General features: G+C 39.3%; 1 protein-coding gene and 1 pseudogene across 6 annotated transcripts in view; one reads left to right on the top strand and one right to left on the bottom strand.

Annotated features, from left to right (window-relative positions):
- The window catches only part of LOC137982107 (zinc finger protein 862-like), a 1,157-nt pseudogene extending 44 nt beyond the window's left edge, over positions 1-1,113 (bottom strand).
- LOC137996172 (WD repeat-containing protein 88-like) overlaps positions 1-17,500 on the top strand; it is a 79,481-nt gene that overhangs the window by 53,893 nt on the left and 8,088 nt on the right. The gene's annotated exons all lie outside the window — the stretch shown is intronic.

Raw genomic sequence — 17,500 nt, 5'->3', positions numbered from 1 at the left:
TAATGTAATCAATCTCCTTGTTAGTATCAGTGCACGCTAAGGCCAGCTTATGACAAATACATGAACACTGATCAAGACTGGGTTGCGCTCTTCAAGCTTTGTTGCTACACCGTTGTTTTTTCCAGTCATCACTGAAGCCCCGTCTGTCGCAAGGCCTTTAAGATTTGTTAGACTTAAACTGCACTGCTGCAACTCATCCTTGATAAGGGATATTAGGGCATCAGCATTGGCACTTGCAAATTCCTCTAGGACGTTTTGGACTGATAGAAATGTAATATCCATGCAAGCAGTAACAGGCTTACAACTGTATGAATGTAAGCATTTGGGATTGCACAGAGATGTCAGTGACTTCATCTACCATGAGCCCATAACTTTGGGCCTTTTGTGCACTGTGCACTATTTCTTCCTTGATGGATTCTCCCAAGACGAGGAAGATTTCTCGGATAGACCTTCAGACCTGTGATTGTAGTATTCGAGATGGTTTACAGCAGGGGAATCCTCTGCAAACTTAATCAAGTTAAGAAACTTTCTGTTTGCAATGTGCTCCTTTGCCAGAAAGTTAGCAACCGAAAAAGCCTTCTCCAAGACTTCCTTGGCAGTTTCTTTTCGTTCGACAACTTTTTTATGGAATACAGACATGCGCTGTAAAAGTTCTTGACTGACTGCTTTACAATGTCGGTCAGAATCACGATGTACCTTAAGGGCGTCGAACTTTAGTGGCATGCTTGCTGTTTGAGTGAAGGCTGATTCTTCTTTATTTTGCAGTTTTTATGGCTTGCTTCTTGCATAACAGGCAGATCATACCTTCACCCTCTACAAAACAAAGCCACCAATTTTCCTTCTCTTGGTGCCAAGTATGAATGTACTTTTTCTTCTGTTGCTTCAGTCTTGCTATCTCTTCATTCCTTAAGCTATTGCACAGTTTGGAAGGACATGTGTAATAGCTGTGTACTACCGTTTTTGTACCAAAGAACTGAGCTATTATGTCTTTCCATTCTTAAGCACTCAAGAGAACTTCACATGGACGTTGTGAGGTCATAGATGTAGCTTGAGTGGAGGAGCTTGCTGTAAAACTACAGGGCATATGATAAGGGGTGGACACTGGTAAATCATCAGCCACTGTTTGACTTTCTTCCAGCTGGGTGGTCCAAGCACCTGCAGTTGTCTGCAAGCGTTTTTCATTACCTAAGACCAGATTGCCATACATTTTCATTTAATTTTGTCTTTTTCCTTATGATCATCTCCATAATTATTATTATTATTATTATTATTATTTATAATTTATTATTTCTTATTAGAGAATTTCTTACGATAACGTACAAACTAAAAAGACAAAAAAGACACATCATGCTTACATGACATAAAAACAGATAAATGTGTAGCGAAACACACACAACAGCTATTATAGAAATACAGTTACCTAGTATATGGAATACAATGACTTCACTTTAAACATTACTCTAATAATGAAACACAATGGTGACATTACTTATCGGAAAAAAAACTAATTAACTTTTCCCACTTTTTAAAATGCTTTTTTCCGTGAAGGAGAGCCATTGGCTCTTTATGGGACCCTCCTTATCCCTTGCATGTCCACTTGCAAGTCCCGCACAGATGTGTAGGAATGACACCTCGCATGGAGGAGTAATACAAGGCCATGAGTACTGTTCACATTTCTATAGAATGGCTTTTTGGTGACATTGTGAACTACTTTAAATTTCTCGACTTAAAAAGAAACTCTAAGATTTCCGTGAGTGCTCTAGGGAAAATGTACATGACATGTGCCATTCTTTGCAATGCCTTGACGTGCATGTATGGAAATTCCACATCAGAGTTTTTTTGCCCTCAACCCTCCTAGTGTACACCATTTTAATTGAATGCTTCTTCTATGGTCGTCTCATCTAAACTGATACTAATTAAGTAAGCCATATGGATCAGTCACTTTTATGAGGAATATGATATGGGCTTGACCACCCAAGTTTCTTCACACCACCCATCCCCCCTGCCCCACCCACCATATAAATTATCTTCAAAATAACTTTATTTAAAAAGTCACTGCTTACGAGCCAGAAGGCCCATCAGGCCGGCACTTATCTCTGGTTTCCGTAGCATTAAGTGACTAGGAGTATTTCTACTCACCCTTGGATGGGATGCTAGTCCATCGCAGGGTTATCCCCAGCATTTCGCCGGTACCCATTTATACACCTGGGTAGAGAGAGGCACCGTGAGAGTAAAGTGTCTTGCCCAAGAACACAACACAATGTCCCCCGGCCAGGACCCAAAACCGGACCACTCGATCCGGAGTCGACCACACTAACCATGAGGCCACCACGCCTCCCACAAATAACTTTATTGGAACCATTCTAAAGCCGTTACCATATTTACCCGTGTATAATACACGCCCGTGTATAATACGCACCCCAACTTTGGACTGCATTTTGAAAAAAAATAGTTAGAGCAAAAAGCAAAACTAGTGTGAAAAAAATCCATTTCCTGGATAAGAAAATTTGCTCCGCTACATACAACAGTAAAGTAAATAAGCCTATGTAAAGTGTTTAAAAAATGAAACCTTTAACTTTTAGTCACAATCGAACAGCACTTCTCTCGCACAAGATTCGTCATCGACAAGTTCATCTTGTTGTCTGTCCACAAGATCGTCTCGTGTGTTATCAAGGTTTTTTTACTACTCCATATTTGACAAAATACGACTCAATCATCTCTTCAGGCAGAACTGAGGTCAATCCGCCAAGAATTACTGCTAAATTGGTGTTTTCTCTGCTGCTTTCATGCTTTCAGTCACACAAGCTTCGGAAGCATAAACAAGCAGGCTTCTTCGTCTCCCCAGTCCCAACACGTGGAGCACGCCAAACTCTTCATTCCTTCGGCATCCATTCGGCCTTTCTCTTGGGCATCGCTGATAACCCTGTGCTTGTTTTCAACTTTAGGCACCGTTTTCCTCTTGAAAATCACCATTGGTCTTAATTTGGTCCATCACCAGCACGCGCCAACAAAACAGTTGCGTGACATTAATATTCTTCTCTGTGGTGTAATGTTGATCATTTGGTTCTGCGGCAGATGAGTGGCGTTTTGTCCATATTTCCAGTAACATGTAGTGGGTAGTAATGTTCTTTGCAAAGTTTTATAATATAACAGTGTGAAATCGGATGATCTTCAGCGAAATTAACGAGCGTTATTTATCAGACCAGCATCGTAAACTCCGGGGAGTTTCGTGGCCATTTTGATGTTTCAGTTTATCGCTCAAAAGTGAAGGCTATGTTGTTTAGTTTTTCATTTAAAAGGAAAGGTTAATTTTCTAGTGGATCTTGGTCAAGCCTCTCACTTTTCAATCCAAAACCAATGCGTCTTTGTTTTTATGCTTATGAGGGACGCGTGTCTAAAACAATGGATTCCGTGTATAATACGCATCTCAATATTCGGAGCTGTTTTAGCGGGAAAAAAGTGCGTATTATACACGGGTAAATACGGTAAATAAATAGTGTAATAAAAATCATCAAACTTTCTAAATTTATCGTTCTATGGGAAACAAGTTTTGTTAGGCGCTAGTGCCTTTTCCTGGTGAAAACGTTTCTAATTCTGAGAATTGTGCAAGTAACCAATAAAGTGGGATTCACAAATAATACAACTAAGTTGGTTAATTAATAAAGCTCTCTGTTGACAAAAATTTTGCAAGAGTTTGCAGTTCATTTCAAAACATTATATCCATAAACAATGACCCCTCGTTGTCTTGGTTACATTTTAAAGACACATTTGACCAAACTGGAACCTAACAAAGAAAACAAACCCAACAAAAGGCAGCTGGTCACCTCGATCAGCTTTGGTGTTGTGCTTGCATGCTCATCATGGCTTGTAAAACATGCATCTGTTTATGTTGCTGCTGTTGTTGACTCACCATGAGATTCATCAAATTTCCTTCTCTTTCCAACTGCATCCTTTTCATCTCCAATTCTTCCTTCTGCATTTCCTGAAGCCCAATACTTTCCATTCCTCTGTTTCTCATGTCTTTTGGTCATCAACTACACTCTGTACTCAGACTCAACTACATCCTCTCTTTCAATCAAAGCTTTCTCCAAGTTTGTCATCTCAGTCTCTATAGCACTTGCCTTCTCTTTAGTTGTGATTTTTTCCTCAGGTCCTTTCCAAGATTGTTATAGCTGTAACGCTCTGCTCTCTTAACCACTTTAAAACATACATCTTGGAGTTTGTTTAGATTTTCAGCCACCTTTTCCCACAGTACTTCTGTTGGCGCCACAAAACACATTGACAACCAGATTTCTTTACAAACCTACTCATCCTTTTCTTCATTCCAAATCATTGATTTCCTAAAACATGATACACATCATCACAAAATAAATTATTCCTTGAGAACCCAGACTGCACATGACATCAACAAAAGCCACATAAAAGCAGGAGCAAATCAAGTACGAATTAGGGTATTAAAACCTAACTAGTTAGCTTGCATGTCACCTTATAGGCTTTACCGACAAAATACAGTCATAGAATCAAATAACCTGGACAATGTATTCATTTTATCAGCTGTTACAAATTAAATGAAGTGAGGGCCTAACTCCAACTGGTTAAATGTTACCCTGTTTTGCTGCTTAAAGGGATAGTAAAAAACAAAAATAAGGAACTAATACAAGTGTAATATAAAAGGTTTTTGTTTTTGTACATTCCCGTTTTATTTATCTTGTCAAGTGAACTCCATCAGACAATCTCCTGGAAAAAAAAAACTACATATCATTACATTACCATTGTGTCATGAACCGACGTAGAACAGGAAAATTACTTACTTGCTGCCAAATGAATTTAAGACCAACTAAATGCTATTATAATCTTTTAGTTCAACAATACTCACGGAGAATTGATCTTCTTGGCTGAAACACTCATAATGGACACTAAGACAAAAACGAACACAATATTACCTACTTTTTCTACACAAATTTTATCGATTTATAGCTTGTAATCATGAAAAATGTAACGTTTACAAAATGCTTTTTCCAAACCTCAAAAAATGTCACTTTTGGTATTTTACGAATCAAAATAAGAAGAGGAATACTCACGTTCTCAACAGGACGCCAAAAGGCCAGAAATGGCATCCTCTACAAGACCAGGACACGAAAGGGCTGAGCGGCAGGTACTAGTGTGCATGTGTAAAAGGTCAAATTTACTTCCAGTAGCAGTCCTGGATCTTCCCGTTCTCTTTCTTATCTTACCTTAAGGTCACTGGTGACTGCACGTTTGATGAGCCACAGCCAGAGGTCGAAGTGGAAGAAAAATCGTTATGACAATCACCAGAGCTGACATATGACGGGAGTATTAGGTTCAGAGGTTTATCAAGAACCAATGTATACATCTCATCCAAACTGACAGCCTGTAAAATCTATGAAAAATAATATTTGTAAGACAATGTCAGCTTGCACTCGGTAGTTGACAAACGTTGTCCCCATGGAAAATCCCTTAAAATTTACTTATTGATTAGAAAATATTGTTATATTAATTCGAAATATGCATTGATTGTTAAATCATTCAATTAACATGAAATTGAACTTCATACCTTTGTAGCACAGCACAGCGTTAATGTGTACATTTGTTGGGCACGAATATCTCCTGTTTAAATTCTCACAGGCATTTTCAATCTCTTCAGTCAGTTGGTGATTCAGGCGTTGTCATGTCTATCCTTGATCACCTTATACACATGAGATGTAACCACCCAGATGCTCTTATGTGCATCTGTCATAGCCTTTTGAAGTGAAGTGTGAGCCTTCTCGAGGTCTATGCCCTTTAACTGAGGCTCCAATTTCTCACCTGGACCTAAAAATGACGAATGGATCCAACAATTCAAATACCTTGTCTTCCTTTGATTTATAATACATAAGTTGAGCTTCATTATTTATGGATAAAAAGAGAATTTGGAAATAGTTCAAAATGTTTAAAAATTCCCCCTTCCCCTCCCCCAACAGCCACAATTTTTTTTACTTTTTTTGTGTTTTGGGTCACTTCGGATTCTATGATACCATTAATGCGTAAGCACACATGCACTACTCTGGAAAGAGGTGAAGTGGCAGCCGTGGCAACGTCAATGGGCACATGGTTCAGACAGCAACATTTACGTTCCTGGGAAACATGTCACAAAGCAACATGGCTACCCCCTCTGACGGCCTTAATTATGATATCTTTACTGGTTTTGTCTCCAATATACACTTAGAGCTGTCCTTAACAATGTATTTGATGAAAATGGAAACCAATGTCTACTCAGTTGATATAGTCAAAATCATTTTCGGTTGTGATTATTGGCACCGTGTGCGGAATGTATGATTTTGTTGTGCTTGCACTGCAATCCTTAAAATGAAGTTGGAATGTATTAGCGATAACTAATTATTTATTCACAAGATCCCAATTCGGTGAAGGGAACAAGAATTACTTGGTACTTACTGCATTGTATCACTTTACAACAATGCTGCATATCGTCTTTGTGGTCAGCATCATCCCATCACAAACCGATGGTTGTGCTAGCCTGCTTTGCTTCCAAAAACTTGGCAGTAGATTCTGTACATTTAACCCGATCGATAATAATCATTAAGTATTTATTTACATTACACAGAGTATTTTAAACAACTTTTGAAGGTAGATTAGCATTTAAATTTTTAAGATTCTGAATTGACATATATCTTAGGAAATCCCTACCAATGATATCTAACAAAAATGCTTAAGATAGCCTCCATGAATACGTCATGTTAACTCAAAGTCTGCCATATTAACATCATTGAATAATCATTTCAAGTACCCTGTCGCACTTGCCTACGAGATATGGTGCACTGAAAGGGCAGTCATGCATTTTGAGAACAATTCTGAATGTAGAGCTGAAATATTTTCCTGCATAAACTAAGAATTTCAGTACAGCAGACAGAGCTTGACTGTAATGTGACAAGGTCCCTTTACTTATAATAGATATTGATCACCCTCCCCCGATTTATGTTGACGATTTCTCCCCTGTTTCCCCGGCCCCTCCCGCGCATTGTACCCTTACCGCAGCTTGCACTTGCACCTCTACCGCGGATTGCAGCCCCACCCCTACTGCGGATTGCACCCACACCCCTCCCTCGATTGCCCCCCTTCCTGGGGCACTGTGCCTTTAAATGGCCCCTTCCGCCACAGTTCCAACATCCTGGAAAAGAAAGAAAAAAGAATAGCCATTGTATTGGCAAATGTTAATTGAGAAGCGTTATCGAGTCATGGACTGTTAACTGGTTCACATTGCACAACTAAGACAAAAATCTTGCTTCATATAGTCGTGATGTTCTTTTTGAATTTTGCCAAATGTTATTGCAGTGGCAAAACACTGCGACAGTTCGTGTACGTCGGGCTTCTGTTTAAGTTTCTCTTTCCCTTCTACAGTCACTTTTTCCCCGGGAGACTCTTCACCTTTCTTATTTGCTTTTGCCACGCCTTGAAGATCAAGCAATCGTTGGTCCTGGCAAAACCCTGTAAAGACATGGCAATTCCCACTGAGGTAGAAAGGCCTCTCAGCAGTTGCTAGTCTAGGATCAAAGAGAGACATCAAGACCGCCTTCTGGTTGGCCTCAAGACCATCACAAGTCTCAATTATGGCATCAAGAATACGTAGTTCGCGTTCTGAAGGACTCGCCAGAAACTTGAACCAATATTCTTTCAAGGGCCTCTTAAAGAAATCTATCGGTTCAGCTTTCCCAGTTCGAGGTAGCTGGTAGTGGAACTGAGCACTTCCTTTGTGAACGAATAGAGCTTTTTGTTTTTGTACGTTCCCATTTTTTTCCTGTTATGAAGTGAACTCCATCAGACAATCTCCTGGGGAAAAAAAAACACTACAAAGCATTACATTACCATTGTGTCATGAACAGATGTAGGACAGGAAAATTACTTACTTGCTGGCAAATGAATTTAAGACCAACTAATGCTATTATAATCTTTTAGTTCAACAATACTCACGGAGAATTGATCTTCTTGGCTGAAACACTCATAACGGACACTAAGACAAAAACGAACACTATTACCTACTTTATCTACACAAATTTTATCGATTTATAGCTTGTAATCATGAGAAATGTAACGTTTACAAAATGCTTTTTCCAAACCTCAAAAAATGTCACTTTTGGTATTTTATGAATCAAAATAAGAAGAGGAATACTCACGTTCTCAACAGGACGGCAAAAGGCCAGAAATGGCATCCTCTACAAGACCAGGACACGAAAGGGCTGAGCAGCAGGTACTAGTGTGCATGTGTAAAAGGTCAAATTTACTTCCAGTAGCAGTCCTAGATCTCCCCGTTCTCTTTCTTATCTTACCTTAAGGTCACTGGTGACTGCACGTTTGATGAGCCACAGCCAGAGGTCGAAGTGGAAGAAAAATCGTTATGACAATCACCAGAGCTGACATATGACGGGAGTATTAGGTTCAGAGGTTTATCAAGAACCAATGTATACTTCTCATCCAAACTGACAGCCTGTAAAATCTATGAAAAATAATATTTGTAAGACAATGTCAGCTTGCACTCGGTAGTTGACAAACGTTGTCCCCATGGAAAATCCCTTAAAATTTACTTATTGATTAGAAAATATTGTTATACTAGTCTACCTATTGGTAGTGAATGCTGACGTGTAATGGATGGCGAAAGGGATTGAGATTGAAAGCAGACCACTTTTTGTTGTGCTTTTGTGCAGCGTCTTTTCCAGCAGTTGTAGCATGTTTCGCAATGGTTTGAAATCTATGTTGCGTTCTAGAAATCATGAGGGCTGCTGCTGTGCAGCAACTTTTAATTGCATGGGAAAGGGGTGGTCAGGGGTACAAATGTTTCTTCTATCTAGTTGCCAGGATCTAATTGTTGAAAAGTGGGTTAACTTGACTCTGAACAAAACCATTGACCTTGGGTTAGTGCTATTCGTGCTTTGAGTAACCGGACCGAGAACTCAGTACAAGCAAAACAGAGGTTAATTTTCAACAATACAATTTAGTACTGAACTAATTCTAGGTTTAGGCAGGAAGGTATGACAAACCGACAAATGTACCCAGGAGGTGTGATAGTTGGTACTGTCTGAATGAAAAGGAGTCTGAATTGGTTTTATGAGCTGATTTGAGTAAAAGAAATGCATAAAATGTAAATGAATATCTGTTCCCCAAACATGTTGATTTGTCATTCCTGTGCGGGCCAAATATTCATTCACACTGCCATTCATGTGAGCAAGTAATGCATGCTCCTTATGTCTGATATGTTGAACTATCTTTTCTCTGACTAAGCTGTGATAATTTTGTCTCCCAGTTATTGCATAAGAAAGGACACGGAATAAGCAATTGCCATCACCTAGTATTCGATACAGTTTGGAAGGCCTTTCCAACGGTTTGACCATTTCTGAACAATTTTTGTGTTTGACAAGCAGTGGCAAATCCAGAGCAGAACACCAAAATGCCTGACATTCAGTATTCCAAGGTTCAATAAAAAAATAGTTCTTTTTATTTGGGTCTTCCAAATTTAGACTGTCAGTAGATATTTCTGGTCCAGGATTGACTTCTATATCATTTGCTAGCTGAATTAATTCAGGTATGTAGAACTGATAGAGATAGATTTGGGTCAACCAAAGACGATTGAATCTCATCATGTTATAATTCTGAACAACAACCTTTAAAGTTGGTAAATAAATTGCTTCCACATAAAATAACAACAGGATTGTACTCCAAAATTTTCCTGTCATACACAACTGGTAATGTCTGGACGATAAGAATATAAAATGTGTCCCTATAGTTGCTCTGTACTGTTCCAAGCTATTTCCCATTTTTAATCTCACCTTCCTTAAAGGTGTCTTTCAACTTCTTTCTTCAACTTTCAAGACATAGATATGAACGAGGCGTGTTGAAACACAACCAAACGAGGCATATAAAATATACCATCCAAATGTGCTTTAAGCTGTAAAATCTGAAATCAAAACCAAAATACATGAATTTCCTGTAATGTTTTAATCTATTTTCCTGACCAGGATATGCAAAATCCTGGGCATGAAGTGTGTTCACATGGAGGTGAGGGACCCTGGTTAGCAGACTACCCACTCTAGAGAAGTAAAGAATATGACCATTCGCATTTTGTGTGATTACCACAATGTGCTCGATCCATTCGAGATGAACAAATGTCATGTTCAAAATAATGAACAAAGCATTATTCCGACACCAAAGAAATGAAAATTCCGTTGCGATAATTCCCTTGCCTTGTTGGAGTAAATAAGCTTATGCATTCGCGGCAGTCACTATTAATTCATTACAAAACTTCGCAAATTATCAAAAGTTCTTACCTCGCTATAAGTAGCAGTAGCAGTTTGTGTTCTAAAAAGGAAGAAATTTGGTCAGAAATAGGTAGCAGTTTGTGTTCTGAAAAGGAAGAAATTTGGTCAGAGATCCAACAAACGTGCATTAGCCGCCATTTTGTGATGTCTTGGTTGTTTTCTCGAACATTCAAATCACGAAATAAGATTTTCTTTTGTGAAACATTCAAGAACAACTACGCAAAAGCTTTGTCTGAGCCTTTTAAAGGACTACAGTATGCGTTGATGCCTTAATAGTTAAATTTTTGTTTATAAAACAAACATTTATCAAGCAAATTTAAAGCTGAACTTACCTTCGATCACAGAAGAAAAGCACATGGCACGAAACACGGCGTGCAAGGCATTGTGGTTGAATTTGTGGGTACAGAGCAATGCATTGTGGTAGAAATGTTGGAGGCTAGATTCCCTTGCCGATTATATCTCCTGACTTCGCTCAGTCGCTTCAGGCTCCTTTGCTGCGTCAGCAATTAATTCGAAATATGCATTGATTGTTAAATCATTCAATTAACATGAAATTGAACTTCATACCTTTGTAGCACAGCACAGCGTTAATGTGTACATTTGTTGGGCACGAATATCTCCTTTTAAATTCTCACAGGCATTTTCAATCTCTTCAGTCAGTTGGTGATTCAGGCGTTGTCATGTCTATCCTTGATCACCTTATACACATGAGATGTAACCACCCAGATGCTCTTATGTGCATCTGTCATAGCCTTTTGAAGTGAAGTGTGAGCCTTCTCGAGGCCTATGCCCTTTAACTGAGGCTCCAATTTCTCACCTGGACCTAAAAATGACGAATGGATCCAACAATTCAAATACCTTGTCTTCCTTTGATTTATAATACATCAGTTGAGCTTCATTATTTATGGATAAAAAGAGAATTTGGAAATAGTTCAAAATGTTTAAAAATTCCCCCTTCCCCTCCCCAAACAGCCACAATTTTCTTTACTTTTTTTGTGTTTTGGGTCACTTCGGATTCTATGATACCATTAATGCGTAAGCACAGATGCACTACTCTGGAAAGAGGTGAAGTGGCAGCCGTGGCAACATCAATGGGCACATGGTTCAGACAGCAACATTTACGTTCCTGGGAAACATGTCACAAAGCAACATGGCTACCCCCTCTGACGGCCTTAATTATGATATCTTTACTGGTTTTGTCTCCAATATACACTTAGAGCTGTCCTTAACAATGTATTTGATGAAAATGGAAACCAATGTCTACTCAGTTGATATAGTCAAAATCATTTTCGGTTGTGATTATTGGCACCGTGTGCAGAATGTATGATTTTGTTGTGCTTGCACTGCAATCCTTAAAATGAAGTTGGAATGTATTAGTGGTAACTAATTATTTATTCACAAGATCCCAATTCTGTGAAGGGAACAAGAATTACTTGGTACTTACTGCATTGTATCACTTTACAACAATGCTGCATACCGTCTTTGTGGTCAGCATCATCCCATCAAAAACCGATGGTTGTGCTAGCCTGCTTTGCTTCCAAAAACTTGGCAGTAGATTCTGTACATTTAACCCGATCGATAATAATCATTAAGTATTTATTTACATTACACAGAGTATTTTAAACAACTTTTGAAGGTAGATTAGCATTTAAATTTTTAAGATTCTGAATTGACATATATCTTAGGAAATCCCTACCAATGATATCAAACAAAAATGCTTAAGATAGCCTCCATGAATACGTCATGTTAACTCAAAGTCTGCCATATTAACATCATTGAATAATCATTTCAAGTACCCTTTCGCACTTGCCTACGAGATATGGTGCACTGAAAGGGCAGTCATGCATTTTGAGAACAATTCTGAATGTAGAGCTGAAATATTTTCCTGCATAAACTAAGAATTTCAGTACAGCAGACAGAGCTTGACTGTAATGTGACAAGGTCCCTTTACTTATAATAGATATTGATCACCCTCCCCCGATTTATGTTGACGATTTCTCCCCTGTTTCCCCGGCCCCTCCCGCGCATTGTACCCTTATCACGGCTTGCACTCGCACCTCTGCCGCGGATTGCAGCCCCACCCCTACTGCGGATTGCACCCGCACCCCTCCCTCGATTGCCCCCCTTCCTGGGGCACTGTGCCTTTAAATGGCCCCCTCCGCCACAGTTCCAACATCCTGAAAAAGAAAGAAAAAAGAATAGCCATTGTATTGGCAAATGTTAATTGAGAAGCGTTATCGAGTCATGGACTGTTAACTGGTTCACATTGCACAACTAAGACAAAAATCTTGCTTCATATAGTCGTGATGTTCTTTTTGAATTTTGCCAAATGTTATTGCAGTGGCAAAACACTGCGACAGTTCGTGTACGTCAGGCTTCTGTTTAAGTTTCTCTTTCCCTTCTACAGTCATTTTCTCCCCGGGAGACTCTTCACCTTTGTTATTTGCTTTTGCCACGCCTTGAAGATCAAGCAATCGTTGGCAAAACCCTGTAAAGACATGGCAATTCCCACTGAGGTAGAAAGGCCCCTCAGCAGTTGCTAGTCTAGGATCAAAGAGAGACATCAAGACCGCCTTCTGGTTGGCCTCAAGACCATCACAAGTCTCAATTATGGCATCAAGAATACGTAGTTCGTGTTCTGAAGGACTCGCTAGAAACTTGAACCAATATTCTTTCAAGGGCCTCTTAAAGAAATCTATCGGTTCAGCTTTCCCAGTTCGAGGTAGCTGGTAGTGGAACTGAGCACTTCCTTTGATAGATCCATCTTGTTGGCAAGATGACTAATAGGTTCATTCGAAAACCCCAAAATAGGAAAGCGTGCAAGGTTCTTATGCACATTCATTGCATCAATCATTGAGGACGACGAGGAGCCAATGTTAGCTTTCTTGTCCAAAAGGTCCGCCAATCTCACCCTCCTACTTTGCGAATTTTCGTTGTCTTCGTCACTTGGCTCACTTGGTAAAATCTCCATTGCTTCACAGAGCACTTTACCAACTTTTGCGGTCTGCTGCACCGTTAACTGAAATTTTTGCTGGATTGCTAAACTCAGTTTCTCGATAACCTAAGGGCAAAATAAATGACATGCATTTCAGGTGAGTACATAGGTTTTCCTGAAATTATACATGATCAATTGTGAGGGATAAAAAGTGAACATAGAATTGGTCTTCATCTCTGTTGCAGAGATGATAAAGGTATCATCGATAATTTTCCGAATATTTGTACTGCCAAAGACAACCTACTCTATTACTTAAGTTAACCCTTTTATTTCTTACGTTTTTTTTTTCTTAAAATTTTAGGTGAGCAGGGAACAATAAGGTCACCGTTATTATTGTTGTTGTCATTATTATTCACCAATGCTCTCAGATAAAATGTGTTACATCTGCTTTTCATTGGCTCCTGGCTACAACCAGTTACCTAGGGTAACCAATAAGCATCCTTCATTTTTCTTTCCTTTTCTGTCTATATCTGCAGCACTTTTTAAAGAATTCTCATAAAAAATATTATCTTTTTGTGAGTAGTTTTGGGTGCCTCGGGTTTCCTCCGCAACCTAGGGGTAGAAAGAAATTAGTTTGTGCACATTGTATATCTTATCCTTTTCCGCTGTTCATATAATATGAGCAGTTTCCATACTGGTTTTTTAGTTCTGCTATATTGATTAGTAGTAGTAGTAGTAGTAGTAGTAGTAGTCATGGTGGTGGTAGTGGTCGTTGTCGTCGTCGCTGCCGTCATGGTGGTGGTGGTGATTCCAAAAAATGAAATTTGCATTCTTTCTTTGCTTGTTTTCATGTTGTCTCTTAGAATACGTTACAGTCTTAAGAAATGCATATCTGTGGTTCCTCTATATCCCCAGTGCCTTCATCTAGCTCTTGCACATATCGTGATAGCTCAACTGCCTCAGCATCTGAAAATCTGATAATGCCATCAGGAGAAAGTGCAGCATTGAAACTACAGTTACTGAAGTAGGTTAACATAAACTTGGCCTTAGCCATACTGTTTTGGCGAGCACGCAGATTTTCAACCACATACTTCAAATGCCTGTTGGGAGGGTTATCCTGCAGAGCCTGGTTTTCTGTCACTTGACTTTCCTGAGAGGCTGGGATGGGATCTTCCTCTCCTTCATTGGCTCTGGGCCTATTCCTCCCCCTCAACTTAGTTCGAACTCGACTGGTGCAACCTTTTTGTCATCATCACCACCACCACCAGCAACAGCACCAAGATTTGCCACTGAGTCAGCCTCCTGAATCAACTGACATTCTTCGCCCTCTTGTTCTGTGAAGAAAGCATTATTGAGAGAAATGAAGTAGTTACACTAAGCCACCAAACTTACCTAAATGTCTTCAAAATAACTAGCAAATATTGGGCATCTAATATAGGGTTTGAGCTGTAAAGCAAGGTGATCAGTGACTTTGCACCCGGCCCATAAATCTTAACAAGAATTTTTGAAGCTCTTAAAATAGGTCAGGTTCACGTTGCAAGCAGTTGAACAATGACAACAGTTTCTTGTGTTGAAGGTTTATGCTAAGGCATTTGAATAATTACATCTTAAGATACATTCATCATCTCCAGTAGTCTATATGAACTAAGTTTTAATTTTGCTTAATTATAATTCACTTTTGACTATTGTAGTGACGTGTGGGGAATCTTACAATTTGAGAGGCTGCAAGAATTGTTTCTATCTCTACTTGTCTTGGTGTACTAGTGAATCAGAAACTTTCATGGTCTGCACAGACATCTAGTACATGCAAAAAATATCCTCCCAAACGGTTGGAGCCATAAGAAACAATGTGATCTAACTTCCCAGGAAGGTCAGAGAAGAACTATACTCCTAAGACAGTTGTTTCCTGTGTAGCTTATAATATCTCTGCCTGGGCCCTATTTAATAAAACAGAGAATACACAGGCTCTTTACCTGCTTAAAACAAATTATGTACCGTCTTTTTCATCTAAGCGTGGTCAGGTAACGGGGAAACATGCTTTCATTGGCTAAAAACGTGACAAGTTTTGTCTTCAATCATTCCAAGTTTGAGGGATGTTCATGCAAGTTTTCCTGGAATGGTAGCAAGATTGGGAAACCAAAGACCTTTTCTAAGTTATTGACCCTGATCTCATAAAGTACGCTTCAATGTAATTTGATTAATCCTTGTACAAATAGATAAAATTAAGTATAAAGCAGTACCTTTAGTAACTGGAGAGGCAGCAGGTAATCTGTTTTCATCGATGGAACTACTTGAACTCTCTCCTGCCACTGTAAGACCTGCGCTGGCAGCAATTTCTCGAATGGTCTCAGCGCAGTTTTCAATCACAGGGCGGGCGTGTGAAGGCAAACGTGGCAATGAACTTAAACCGCCTTCATCACGTAAAAGTTTGAGTATTAATCGCTTGGGAATATGAACATATTCATCCGGAGCATCTCTAGCTGCCATTTTGAAACAAACGACAGTTCAATCGCTCCGAAAATACTGGTAACAGGTTGAAATGGCGGGAAGAAACCCTCGTCCCAGGCTCTCTTCGGGGGTTGGAACGGTGTTGACTTGATCATTTTAACGTCCATTTGAGCTTTGTACCAAGTAAATTTGATAGCAAGAAAAGCAGTACCAATACTATTTTGTTCGCCATTCTGCAAACAGCACACGTAAAGGGAGTTTTAACCGAAGTGAAGAAAAGTTTTCATCGTGAGATTGCGAATAATTTCCTAGGATGAAGCCTGGATAGTGACTGAGAACATTTACAATATATGATGAACGATGCGAGAAAATGATTGATAAAATGAACAAGTCAGCAGTATGAAATCTAGTCGCTACAAAGCAGAATGGAGAGAAAATGATAAAATGAGAAGACCGAATTGAGCCAAACTAACGAAATGTAGACAAACGGTGCTTATACCCTAAATCCCAACCCTGAAACTAACCCTGAAACTAACCCTCACGTAATTTGCAACCCTTGCTCTAACCCTTAGATAATTCTTATTTCTAAGCTTAACCCTAACGCCAACACGTTGATTGTAAGGGTTAATTTGATTATTTTACAACCCTTTTGTAGATTGTTAGGGTTAGTTTGATTAAATTACAACCCTTAACATAACCCCTACTGTTTTCCTGTTAGCTTTCAAAACAAATGGAAATTTACCCTTATCCCGAATGGGTTTACTGTTTTTTTGCAAGGGTTGTGCCGATTCGAGAAGGGTTGATTTCTCTTATTGAATAGGGTTGAAACTTATATAACCCTTTGTGTTTCATAAGGTTTTTCGTCTGGTGATGAGGCAGGGTTGAATTTCGAAGCTTTTGCGTGACACGATAGTAAAATAGTGACCGAATTACGGTTAGAATGCTGTCATGTAGGTTAAAAAGTGACTTATCTCCTGAAATTTTGCAATCCTTGTATGACAAATACTCGTAGAGAATATTCATGAGCGCTTGGAAGGCAACTGCAGGCTTTTTATAGCGAAACTCGATGAGGTATATTTTTTCTACAAAGGTCTGCACTTGAGGGCTCGAAATAATGGCCGGTCAACGGACAATGTCCGAAGTGATTTGGGAGTTGACCGGTCAACCTTTCGTCTTGCCGGTCATGTTGACCGGTCACATTTGATCGTTTTGAAAATGAAATAAATTATAATTTCCATGCTGTTCAGCTGTTTCAGTTGTAGCAAGTCGCTGTATATTGTCAGTTGCGGAACTTTGATCTGAAATCCTGGGTGAAATGCAGACAATGACTGACAATGACTGCTTTAAAGTGCCATAAGCTCTAAGCAACAACTTTTTGGGAAATATATAAGGCCAGTTTTGGTTCATGAGCCCCTGTTTTAAGAGTTATTTATTTTATATAATTTGACAGGTCAGAAACGGTATGTGACCGAGCTACAATGAATTTGTCCGGTCATCGCGTCCGGATACTCTCCGGAAATATGGAAATTTGGGTGCATTTCACCGGCGGTCTATTCACGCTTTGCATTATCGGGCGATAATTGTGATAAATGATTGCAATCTCTGCCTCATTATCGTCTTCCTTAGTACAGGCGATAATGTGGCCGTGTCTTTCAAACATCGGAAGGTGATCTATCTGTGTGGGGTTCACTTCCTTATTTCTTGTAGGTCTGTCTTCGAATACTAGTTCGAGATGGCTGGTATTTTAAGCTCACAATGCTTAATTTAATCCTAACTTGCAAACAGTTCGACT

The sequence above is a fragment of the Montipora foliosa genome, chromosome 1, assembly GCF_036669935.1.
Source record: "Montipora foliosa isolate CH-2021 chromosome 1, ASM3666993v2, whole genome shotgun sequence".
NCBI classification, from domain to species: Eukaryota; Metazoa; Cnidaria; class Anthozoa; order Scleractinia; family Acroporidae; genus Montipora; species Montipora foliosa.
This window is presented reverse-complemented; position numbering and strand designations above follow the sequence as displayed.